We start from the raw sequence: 13,422 nt of genomic DNA, 5'->3' as shown, positions 1-13,422 counted from the left end.
GCCATCACATCGCATGCATTACAACGCAGGCGATTATAACGCGGTTGTTACATTGCAGTACCATTACAACGCAAGTTGTTACATCTACTTGCTCTAGGGGGGCGCTCTAACCTAAGGAATAGTATAATTTACTATTCCAACACCTTCCCTACTGTTGTGCACACTGGAGTTGGAATAGTAAATTATACTATTCCTAAATCCAGAGCACCCCCTACAGCAAGTCGAAATAACGACTTGCGTGGTAATGGTACTGCAATGTGACAACGCAGCTGTTGTAACAACCGCATTGTAATCGCATGCGCTGTAAATGCATGCGATGTAAAGGGCTATATTTGTTTTTACCATTACAAATGTGCTCCAAATTAAACGTACCTCTCTTAAACAGTGCCACATAAGCTGGTCCTGGGTCTTGACTCCAAAACTGCATCTACAAAAGAGAGAGGAAGTACATTACACATCGAAATACACAGTCAGAGGTAGAGTGTAGCTCTGCTCTGGTGAAAGGCAGATTTCAGGTGATTAACAAAAGGTTAGCAAACCTTCTGCAAGATAATGGTGTGCTGTTCCCCTCGGTGACCCACGATCAGGCCACGTTCCCCATAGGAGGTCCATAGGGAGGCACAAACTGGCTGAATGATTGCCTAGAAGAAGCCACAAGAGGTGGCTGAAGTCTTTTGGAGGCTGGTGGATGCAGTGCTCTCCCAGGACCTTAGGACCAGCGCACAATCCATGGGGTTGTGGATTGTATATTGTAGGTGTCTTGTTACCAATAAAAGTGCCATCCTCCACAATTATTTATCTGCTTTGACCAAAGATGGTTATGAATTCCTTTTCATACTAGGGATGTATAACTAATAGGAGCAGACACTTTTTATCATTAGGTGCTCGTGCCAGCCGCCATTGTGCTCGCAGCTGCAACGTGGAAGGAAGGAAAATGCTGGTCCACTTGTCCGCCCTTATCACATTGCCTCAGGAAGCATCCCGGCTAAGAACACAGGCCGCGACTTGACTATAGTAATATAACATCTACACTAAATTGCTACAGAACAAACATAAGCCTGCATATCTCCTGCCCGAGCGCAATGGGGCCTGCTGTGCCTCGGCATGAGATGGGCACATCTATTGGAAGTTTAACGAGCAGGTGCTCTCAAAAGCCTTATTGTATTGTCAGAGCAAGTTGTCCAACCTGTGAACCTTAAGGACCCCCCCTTCCACTAGCTGCCACCTCGACCAACCCCTATAGAGCTGAGAGGGCTAGAGTGTATGGCGAGGCGGCAATTTAAGTGTTGGGGCCAGGAGGGTACATTGGAAACAGCAAGAAGCAAAAAAAGCAGGTTCGCTGGAGAAAGAAGACTTTAGCAGCCAACTTTGTGGAAAAAGTTCCACGAGGCTGGTGGAGGCGGAGGCAGAAGAAATGCAAAGGGAGCCTTGTGATTATAGCAGTTTTTTTCCTAGAAGCGCACTCACAAGAACAGACAGAAGCACAGCTGATTAGAAGCCGCTTGGATATATAAAAGGGATAATGCCTAAAGGAGGATGGAAAGGCACTTCAACAAAAATGCCCTCCCCCAGGGAAAATGAACAAAGTGAATCAGTGGGGAGTGAAATCATTGGGCCCTCAGAAGGAAATAAATGTCCCAGCATGATAAGGGATGAACATTTGGTAGACACTCAAATGCACCATATGAAGGAGGTGGATGGGATGCCTCTGGGTCAAGCTATAATGGAACAAGTGAGGAAATATTTTTTTTTAAAACCTGGTTTCAGTGACTGTGTCATTCCGTTGAGGAAATCACTAAATAGCTCTTGGGAAGAGAGTGAGAGGAATACAATAGATGACTCTATTGTCCTAGACTCAGTACCGGACTTTGACCTTGCTCTGGGAGTTGGAATGGCTGAAAACATAGGGGATATCTTCATTGGCAACCAGGTTAGCCTCGTCCCTACGCCTCGTGCCCTTTGGGGTATATATCTCCATCTAAGACAGGGAGGCGATGTGTCATGTGAAGGATGTGGCAGGGGAGGAGGGAGTGAGATGTGTGGAAAACATGTGTACTCTACACCCTTGGCTCACAGTCTTCCCCTGGCTTAGATTTAACAGCAACGCCATCCCTATTGACATTAAAAGCAATGTTCTTAATGCAGAAAACCCTTCAGCCAATATTAGAAGCTGTGACCAAACATAATAGGCTGAAGAAGTCTCATAAAAACCAACTACATTTGCTCACAGATGAATTAAAACAAATTAATAATTGCATGCCCACCTTAGTGCGACACAGACCGCAATGCACTGCCTGCACATCCATCCACTCTCTTCAGCACCACTGCGCTACTCCGGACCGTGCCTGATCTCACAGTCACCAGGGAACCAGGGAACTTCAGTCTTGGTTCCCTTTCACTTTCATGCGCCATGGGATTAGCGCAAGCAGAAGGGAGGGACAGCCTAGGCCTGAGGTGACCCTTGTGCTGTCAGCTGGCTTCTCATTCGTACATCTTGACCGGCCAGGGGGCCTAGGACTGATTGCCCTCCGTGCCCCCCATCCGATGACGGGCATTGTAAGCACACTGCAGCACAGGCCTACCTTCACTCTCGCGCAGATGCCCTCCGTGCTCCCTTAAGGTCCGCGGCACTGCAGGGCAGCCAGGCCCGATTAATAATGGCGCCAAGTTTGAACTGGAGTCTGTACCTGGTCCGCGCCGCAACACAAACATGCTGCTACATACAGTAAAACACGAAACACCATCACACACACACACACACACAATGAGGAGATGAAGGTTGCACAGCACCACTTCGGCAATCGGCACATGTACCGGCTCCGTAAAAGCAAGGAACTTAGGAAGTGTGCCTTGCTAATGCCTTGTCCAATGTTCTGTGTATGTGTGCGATGCTTTCACTGCTGCGTGTGACAAGAAGTGTGCAGGGAGGCTGCTCTGGCCACTACTGCTCTGTGTAATGAGGGGAGCAGCTTCACACCAGGCACCGTTTCTGTGTTTTTTTAACGTGAAATCGAACTTGTATATTGATTTTGCAGTTTTATAGTGTTAATGCCTTTGAGTGGTGCAGATTTCTGTTTACTTGCTCAGCTCACCTTATATGAGCATACTGCTTTATGAGCGTTTCACGTGAAAGGTTATGTTAAAGTTGTTAGTGATCTTTTGCTGTTAGTTGCATTAAGTGTAAAAGCCTTTTAGTGCTGTTTTGTCCTTGTTATGGTGAGCTGGTTTGTCAAGTTCTGATGTTGGATTCACTCATTGCTCTCTTTTACAATTTTGGCAAAAATGATGTCTGCACTTAATTCCCTGCTAATTCTTCTTCGTGAAAGGGAATTTAAATACTTGTGTCCCCCACCGATTGCCATTTTCACTTGTGGCTTGATGCCTGGGAGTGCTATCAAAGACCTAGACTTCTGGAACGCAATCATGCCTTGCTATTTGTCAGTAACAAGGAATTTTTGCCCCTAGATACTAACACGTGTTTCCATCGACAAAGAATGGGGAAAACATTTGACATCGGGACATTAGAGAAGAGGATTGAACAGGCTTAACTGAATATATGTGTCCTTTGATTGCATAATTGTGATCGATGTGGGTGGTTTCCATGATGGCGAAAATAGTGCAGCAAATGTTCTGTCTGATTTTAGAAGGTGTAGAGAGTTAAAAACCCTGCCAGGGCAGGATGTAAAGGTTTATCAGTATGCAGGTCATACTAGATGTGAAGGCTGGGACCTGCTGGTGAAGCTATTTGAGAGTCTTAAGGGACGTCTTGACAGCAAACGAAGAAGGTCTGCATTGTACCAAAACCACTTATGCCAAGGAGGTGGAATGCGCCAGAGTAAAAACATAATAACAGCCTAGTGGTCTGTGCCCAAACTACTTCCTGGGTCACATGCTTAACTCAAAACAAGCATTACAGGACGGGAGAAAGTGGGAAATTGAAAGGGCTGCGTTGTCAATTTATACGCAGTCGAACACACATATGTAGTAACTCTAATGAGCTATTATATCGTTTTTTCAGGAAAATATCTAGGTTGTGGGCCTATATGGTAAATGCATATTTACAACAAGGGGTGGTGAGGGACAGAGTCTCTGAATTAAGCAGAAAGCTCTCACCCAGTCAAGAGATCAGGGCTAGATCCAACACCGTTTTTTAGCTCACTGCACCATCCCAGTTTCAGAACCTGGCTGTATGCAAATTAGTCTGTTCCTGTCCCAGTGCATGATGGGAACAGGGCAAACCAAACTACAAAAGCCAATTCTTACACTGGGAAGGAAACAAGCTCCCGGGGACCGGTTTCTGGCATTACAGCCGTCTTCGGCCCGGTTTGCTTGAATCCTGATGGTGCAATGAGCAAGGGTCTCACATCTGAGAATACCCTTCCACGCTTAGGGTGGACACAAATATTTACAACAAGGGGTGGTGAGGGACAGAGTCTCTGAATTAAGCAGAAAGCTCTCACCCAGTCAAGAGATCAGGGCTAGATCCAACACCGTTTTTTAGCTCACTGCACCATCCCAGTTTCAGAACCTGGCTGTATGCAAATTAGTCTGTTCCTGTCCCAGTGCATGATGGGAACAGGGCAAACCAAACTACAAAAGCCAAATCTTACACTGGGAAGGAAACAAGCTCCCGGGGACCGGTTTCTGGCATTACAGCCGTCTTCGGCCCGGTTTGCTTGAATCCTGATGGTGCAATGAGCAAGGGTCTCACATCTGAGAATACCCTTCCACGCTTAGGGTGGACAAAAATATTTACAACAAGGGGTGGTGAGGGACAGAGTCTCTGAATTAAGCAGAAAGCTCTCACCCAGTCAAGAGATCAGGGCTAGATCCAACACCGTTTTTTAGCTCACTGCACCATCCCAGTTTCAGAACCTGGCTGTATGCAAATTAGTCTGTTCCTGTCCCAGTGCATGATGGGAACAGGGCAAACCAAACTACAAAAGCCAATTCTTACACTGGGAAGGAAACAAGCTCCCGGGGACCGGTTTCTGGCATTACAGCCGTCTTCGGCCCGGTTTGCTTGAATCCTGATGGTGCAATGAGCAAGGGTCTCACATCTGAGAATACCCTTCCACGCTTAGGGTGGACAAAAATATTTACAACAAGGGGTGGTGAGGGACAGAGTCTCTGAATTAAGCAGAAAGCTCTCACCCAGTCAAGAGATCAGGGCTAGATCCAACACCGTTTTTTAGCTCACTGCACCATCCCAGTTTCAGAACCTGGCTGTATGCAAATTAGTCTGTTCCTGTCCCAGTGCATGATGGGAACAGGGCAAACCAAACTACAAAAGCCAATTCTTACACTGGGAAGGAAACAAGCTCCCGGGGACCGGTTTCTGGCATTACAGCCGTCTTCGGCCCGGTTTGCTTGAATCCTGATGGTGCAATGAGCAAGGGTCTCACATCTGAGAATACCCTTCCACGCTTAGGGTGGACAAAAATATTAACAACAAGGGGTGGTGAGGGACAGAGTCTCTGAATTAAGCAGAAAGCTCTCACCCAGTCTAGAGATCAGGGCTAGATCCAACACCGTTTTTTAGCTCACTGCACCATCCCAGTTTCAGAACCTGGCTGTATGCAAATTAGTCTGTTCCTGTCCCAGTGTATGATGGGAACAGGGCAAACCAAACTACAAAAGCCAATTCTTACACTGGGAAGGAAACAAGCTCCCGGGGACCGGTTTCTGGCATTACAGCCGTCTTCGGCCCGGTTTGCTTGAATCCTGATGGTGCAATGAGCAAGGGTCTCACATCTGAGAATACCCTTCCACGCTTAGGGTGGACAAAAATATTTACAACAAGGGGTGGTGAGGGACAGAGTCTCTGAATTAAGCAGAAAGCTCTCACCCAGTCAAGAGATCAGGGCTAGATCCAACACCGTTTTTTAGCTCACTGCACCATCCCAGTTTCAGAACCTGGCTGTATGCAAATTAGTCTGTTCCTGTCCCAGTGCATGATGGGAACAGGGCAAACCAAACTACAAAAGCCAATTCTTACACTGGGAAGGAAACAAGCTCCCGGGGACCGGTTTCTGGCATTACAGCCGTCTTCGGCCCGGTTTGCTTGAATCCTGATGGTGCAATGAGCAAGGGTCTCACATCTGAGAATACCCTTCCACGCTTAGGGTGGACAAAAATATTTACAACAAGGGGTGGTGAGGGACAGAGTCTCTGAATTAAGCAGAAAGCTCTCACCCAGTCAAGAGATCAGGGCTAGATCCAACACCGTTTTTTAGCTCACTGCACCATCCCAGTTTCAGAACCTGGCTGTATGCAAATTAGTCTGTTCCTGTCCCAGTGCATGATGGGAACAGGGCAAACCAAACTACAAAAGCCAATTCTTACACTGGGAAGGAAACAAGCTCCCGGGGACCGGTTTCTGGCATTACAGCCGTCTTCGGCCCGGTTTGCTTGAATCCTGATGGTGCAATGAGCAAGGGTCTCACATCTGAGAATACCCTTCCACGCTTAGGGTGGACAAAAATATTTACAACAAGGGGTGGTGAGGGACAGAGTCTCTGAATTAAGCAGAAAGCTTTCACCCAGTCAAGAGATCAGGGCTAGATCCAACACCGTTTTTTAGCTCACTGCACCATCCCAGTTTCAGAACCTGGTATATGCAAATTAGTCTGTTCCTGTCCCAGTGCATGATGGGAACAGGGCAAACCAAACTACAAAAGCCAATTCTTACACTGGGAAGGAAACAAGCTCCCGGGGACCGGTTTCTGGCATTACAGCCGTCTTCGGCCCGGTTTGCTTGAATCCTGATGGTGCAATGAGCAAGGGTCTCACATCTGAGAATACCCTTCCACGCTTAGGGTGGACAAAAATATTTACAACAAGGGGTGGTGAGGGACAGAGTCTCTGAATTAAGCAGAAAGCTCTCACCCAGTCAAGAGATCAGGGCTAGATCCAACACCGTTTTTTAGCTCACTGCACCATCCCAGTTTCAGAACCTGGCTGTATGCAAATTAGTCTGTTCCTGTCCCAGTGCATGATGGGAACAGGGCAAACCAAACTACAAAAGCCAATTCTTACACTGGGAAGGAAACAAGCTCCCGGGGACCGGTTTCTGGCATTACATTATTATATGGTAAATGCAGCAAATCTAGAACTATGCGAACAACGTTGCTGTCTCACAATTACATAATTCCAGTTTCCCTGTGTGTAAGACCTGCAGTCAATTAGTAACTTTGTGCAAAATGGAACAACACCACCTCAAGGGCTGGAAGTAGTGAACATCAGACGTGGATTGAATTGATTATTCTAACAGTAGCTACCGTTTGAGGGAATCAAACAATTAATATCTGAAGACTTATTCAAAATGCAATGGCAAAACCAACAGGTCTTGCTTTTGAACCCTGATGATGTATGTATGTGCGCACATACATCGTGAAACAGCATCCACTTTATTTTCATTTACAGTTGCATGATAGCAGATTCTAATGTTGAGGTAAATTCTAAAAATAAAGGTGGGAGAAAGTTAATTTAGGGAAAGAAGTGGCCTGGTAGCAAATTTCAGCTCGGTGTCCTCCTGAAAAGTAAAAACAAATAAACAAAAACAATTTTAAAGAAACAGGGAGGGGGTCGACAGAGGACCGGAGGAATACAAGTCTGGGGAACAAGCCAATCTCTAGGATGAGAAAGAGGGAGCAGCAAGAGGGAGCTATAGAGGAGCCGGGTAGTGGGGTGTCTACTAAATCAGAGTGGGACAGAGAGGTTTTGTGGTGAGTCCACGTGTGAGAGGGCCACGCTCAGAAGTTCAAGACTGTCCTAATTATTTTGAATCTGACTGTGGCCTTATATCTTTCTAGATTCTTACATGAAGGAGGAAGCAATCACCTGGAGTTTAACAATGAGGGGAGAGGATGTAGCCTTACAGCCAGAGCAGTTGACCGCGAAGCTGGGGAACTGGTTTCGAGTCTCGGCAACAACGCTCAACATCCTGTGATTCTGGGCAAATCATTTAATCTCCTCATGCCTAACAAAAATAAATGTGTCCATCTGTAACGAAACTGGTGATCATGTAAAGCGCTCTGATACCCGATGTCTCAGTTCTAGTTCGCACTATATAAAACAAAAAATAGAAAAATCAGTTGTTGGCCTATATATGGAGGTGCGTTGGCAGTCTGGCAGACCTAGCCTATTTTTGTGGTCCCAGTAGTGAAATAGCAGCAGGCGTTCCTGTAGCCTATGGGTTATAAAGTTTTCTAGTTTTTGTTCCTATTTGGGGACTAAACAGATTTTAATGATCAAATGGCATATTAAGTACATTTTGTTTCATCTAAACACTATAATCTGTGCGGAAAGACATGCGTGATAAAGTCACATGCGTTCTAATGGAAACGTGATAAAGGTAAGGCGTGGTTCCCAATGCTTTGTGAAGGCTGTTTCCCAACTGCTGTGCAACTTCTTCTAGTCTTAGAGCTGAGATTTTCATGAAAGTCTTATAGTCTGCATTCAGCACCTGAGCGTAATAGGACGGAATGTATGAAGCTCTGTGGTTATACTGAATAAGCAGCTACCTATGTTATGCCATCTATTAATGTAATAACTGCACTTTCACAATTGCTTTGTTAACCTTCCTGCTTTCTCAAATTTGCTTGAAAATGCACGATTTTTCTTCCAAAATTTTCTTGGGGGGGTTATCCCCCCAAACCTCCCTTTTGGTGGGCGGGCTCACTCGCTCGCTACGGTGCAGTATGCAAATCACTTTGCGCCCCACCACTTTCAAATGTCACCCACCGCCCCTGTCTACATGTAATTATAGCAAGCGCCGCCAAAGAATTGACTCTGTGGAACAGTTCTGAGCCCCTATTTGATTCAAGGTTAAGATGTGAGGATAATAGCTTTGGGAAGATGAGTGATTTGGACTAGGAGTCGGAGTCTTTGTACAGCCTGTCAGCCTTAACTATAGGGGGTTATATGAAACTCCAAACCCATGGAAGCTTTAATGAGGTGATGAGAAATTATAAAATCATGTTTTTACAGGAAACGTGCAGTCACAAGGACCTAAACCTGTAGACAGATGTTAATGCTTTCCAAAAATGCAGTGCACCTGGGCCCAGGTTGGTCCTCAGGCGGGCTGATTATTTTGGTTTCAACAAAAATAGCTAATAAAATTATTAGGTTGAAAGTTAAAAGCCGGTGGCTACTGGCCAGTCACTAGAACTTTGAAGCTGGTCCGGAGGAAAAGACAAATATTTGTGGTTAATATACATATCCCACCAGAAAGTATAGTAAATTATGGAATCTAGCTGCTTACTGCTGGAATAAGATGTGGAGTGAATCATCATAGCAAAGTAAAATCATTTGGTAATGTTTGGGGATTTTAATCATACATTAGACCCAGTTTCATATGACAAGATGTATAAGGATCTACCAGCTATGGCAGAGGTGACTTTGGCAGTTTTTCCCAGATCAAGTGGTACAGTGGAAGATGAATGTATTGTAAAATTCCTATGGTCCATGGGATTGTTTTGTGGTAATGGAGGGGTAGAAACTAACTGGCCAGCAAACCAGACATTCCGAAGAGTAAATCAGGTCTGCACAATCGATTATGTTTTCATAAATGCCACGCATTTTTCCATGGTGGAAGGATTCGAAGTGTTGAAATTGTCGGGTAGTGATCATTGGCCCCTACAGGTAATATTTAGAGTAGAAAAAAAGATATGCTAGCGTGGCTTGGTATCAACAAGACTTTTCTCTCACTTGTTCAAGAATTGCACAAGGCAAAACGTAGCCCGAGTAATCTTTGATGGCCGCAGGAACTTATCAAAAAGAATTCAGATAAGGAATGGCCTATGGCAGGGGTGTGTCTGGCCCCCCTATTGTTCTCCCTTTTCTTGTCACACCTACCAAATATACTACATAAAGCTGGTGGTTTATACCCAAACATGGGCAGGAACCATATCTCTTGCCTATAAAATGCAGACAGTTGCAGCCGACATCGATCAGGTATGGTGGGGCAGGGGGGATTGGGGTGGCGGTTTAAGGAAAATTAAAATAATTACAAAAATAATTAAAAAAACAACTTAACATACCACCTCATCTCTTCTCTATCTCTCTTTCTCTTGGCTCAGGACCACCTTAAGGATGAGGAAGCACACCCAGACTTCATAAGCCAATCACAACGCTGCATTGTGATTGGTCTTGGTGCCGCGATTCGCGCTTAGCCAGGGAATGAGAGGCTGGGCATGTTCTCCACCCAGTCTGTAGGGCTGTAGGTACCTTAATAATAGGAGGTGACTTTAATCTAACACTGGATGGGATGATCGATTGAAGACCTCCACTTAGAGATCATAACACTGGGTCCAAACTGGCAGATTTCCTCTCAAGCCTGTGGGCTGGTCGACATCTGGAGACAGCTCAACCCCACTACCAACCAATTTACCTTCCACTCAAGGCCCCATGACTGCCAGTCCTGCATTGATTAGTTAATCACCCACACTGAAGATGTTCCAGACTTCATTGAAGTCCGATTCTTGGTGAGGGGTATCTCAGACCACTCCCCAGTACTGGCTGGAATGGAAGTGGGTCTCTAATCAAGACGCACAGCCCTCCCAATCAAACCATGTGCACTAAAAATTCTACATGTTCAAGCAGAACTGTTAAATGACACAAATGTATATTTTAATGAAAATGTTGGTTCAGTGACCTCGCCTCAGACTATATGTGGAACATTTTGGGCTGTTATAAAAGGTAAAGCTCTGGCTCTATTGGTGGGGCACAAAAAATAACTAACGAGGCCCATAGAACAATTAGCGGACAATATTTTAATGGTTGTGAGGAGCGTAGCTCATACTACTGATGACTCAATTAAACAAACGCTAGATGCCAAGAAACTAGACAATAAGCAGCTTCAGAGACAGCTAGGGCCAACAAAAAATCAAATACTACAAGATATATGAGCACGGGGAGTGAAAGGGTAAACTATTAGCTTGGCTTGAGAGAAGGGAGTAGGCGGATAGATGGGTCCACGGGGGATGAAATAGCTGACACACAGTATATAGCAGAGACGTTGGCAGCCTGCTTTGAAACAGTCATATATCGAGTCCTGCATCCACAGCACTCACAAATTCTCCTTGCCACTATCCAGGTCAACAGCCTCTCTTCCGAAGATCAGGATTCCATCGAGGGAGACCCCACAGCTAAAGAGATGCAAATATTTGAGATATACGCTCGGGTAAGGCCATGGAACCTAATGGGCTCCCAAACGAGTTCTTTAAGCTAGCTCCACTAAGATGACACCCCATTTTTGTCACATTTACCTAGATAGCTACAAAAACGATCTCTTTGCCAGCCAAGATTTGACTAGCTTCAATTGTGGCAATACACAAACAGGGCAAAGCAACAGCGATTGTAAAGTGCGTCGATCCGTCTCCCTCCTTACCGCGAAGGCCAAAATTCTTGCTAAAGTATTAGCTAATAGACTCATCCCCCTAATCATAAACCTGGTACACCCTGATCAATCAGGCTTTATGCCGGGCCGAAATACTGCTTTAAACCTACGCCGCCTACATAGTGTTCTGGGTACGGTGGACACGATACAAGAGAACGTTGCCCTGTTGATATTGGACACCAAGGTGGTGTTTGACACTATTGAATGGCCCTTCCTGTTTGTAGTATTGGAACGAATGGGCTTTGGTCCCAACTTCATAAAGTGGATTAAGCTCCTATATACAGACCCAAAGCACAAATAGTGGTAAACTGCCACACATCATGGCAGATCCGGCTGGGTAGGTGTTAGAACCACTGGCGATTTGGGTAAGGGTGACTCCCTGATACAGGGATTCAAATTTGCAGAGTATCACAAGGGCAGAATTTTCCTCAATGCAGATCACATATTGCTATACATTGCATCCCCGGCGTCGTCAATCCATTTATTTATAAGGTTTTATTTAGCGCAAACAAGATCCCGAGGGATATCAGAGCGCTTTACAATAGAATGTGAGGAAGGACATAGATGCAAAATCGACATAAAGTATTTATGTTTTCATGGGCACTTAGTGATATACGTCCTACAAAGGGCTTTGCAAAGGAAAGATAATTTCAAAACTTTTAAGGGCAATTAATTCACGGTTTAAGCAATTTTGCAATTGTTTTTAAGGTCACACTATTTGCATATTTCTGTGTTTTTGTTTAGATTATCGACCTCCTGGCATATACTACTTAATGTTTTCAAGGTGCAGTATATTTTTTAGTCAACCAAGCACCTCAAGTACATTATCAGCTGATAAAACTCAGGTACACAGACGTTGCATCCTTCACATATTCCGAATATATGGTAATCATTCAGGCTACACAATAAACTGGTCTAAATCCCTACTATTCCTCGTTCACGGCCCAGGACCTAAGTTGACAAAAGATTACGATGGTTTTCGATATTTGGGAATTTATGTAACCATCGACCCAACACTATCCTATGAAACCAACCTGCAGGGGACTTTGACCTGTCTGCGCACTGATGTCATGTACTGGCGAGCCCTTCCACCTCCTGGGATGAGCATTTCTTTTAAAAATGCTACCATTGAATCGCTTTTTGTATGCACTGCAAAATATCACTTCAAGGTCCCAGATTCCTCTTTTACAAGCATTGACAGCACATTGCGAACTCTACTGTGGGGTGGGAGTGCACCGCGTATTACGATGCAGAAATTAACGTCGGGATGGTACAACGGTGGGATCGCTCTACCCGATCGTAAGCTCTATTACTGGGCATCCCAGCTGACGGAAATCAACTGCTGGGTCCATGATCCACAAACTGATCTGAGCCTTCACACAGATAGGTGGCTAATGGGGCATGGAGGATACCGTAGAGCCCTCTACACAAACCCTAAACAACTATTCCTAACCGGTCCAACAGCCCACACCGTAGAAACTTGGCATTTGGTCACCAAAAAGCTAGGATGGCACAAGCAGATCACACAAGTTACCCCACTCTGGGAGCCTGAGTGTTATCTCCTTGAAACACACGTCAGATTGTAACACCTGAGGGAGGCCCTCTACCCGAAGCATCCCCTCTTGAAGATACATTGCTACTATACCCCATGCCTAAGAAAGCCATATCTCTAACATATTAGAAACTGATTAATAACTGACCACAGCTGTTGACACGTCTAAGGCAGCAATGGGAGGCAGATGTGGGAGACTTTGAGGATGATGACTGGCGAGATGCGCTGGCATCCCCCAGGGAAAATACCATCCCCATGAGACTGAGACTGGTCCAACTTAAAACCCTGCATAAAGCCTACTTGGCGACACGAGTTGTGGTTAAGAGGAGGACAGACACATATTGCCTCCAACATTGCTCCCAAAAACGAACCTTCTTCCACATGATATGAGAATGTCCGATCATCCAAACTTACTGGGCTGATATCGCATCACACATGGAAATGTGGGGGAGGAGGGTAATGCTACACC

This window comes from Lissotriton vulgaris, chromosome 2_1, assembly GCF_964263255.1.
Source record: "Lissotriton vulgaris chromosome 2_1, aLisVul1.2, whole genome shotgun sequence".
Taxonomy (NCBI): domain Eukaryota; kingdom Metazoa; phylum Chordata; class Amphibia; order Caudata; family Salamandridae; genus Lissotriton; species Lissotriton vulgaris.
The sequence above is the reverse complement of the archived record's forward strand: the minus strand, read 5'-3'. Positions refer to the sequence as shown.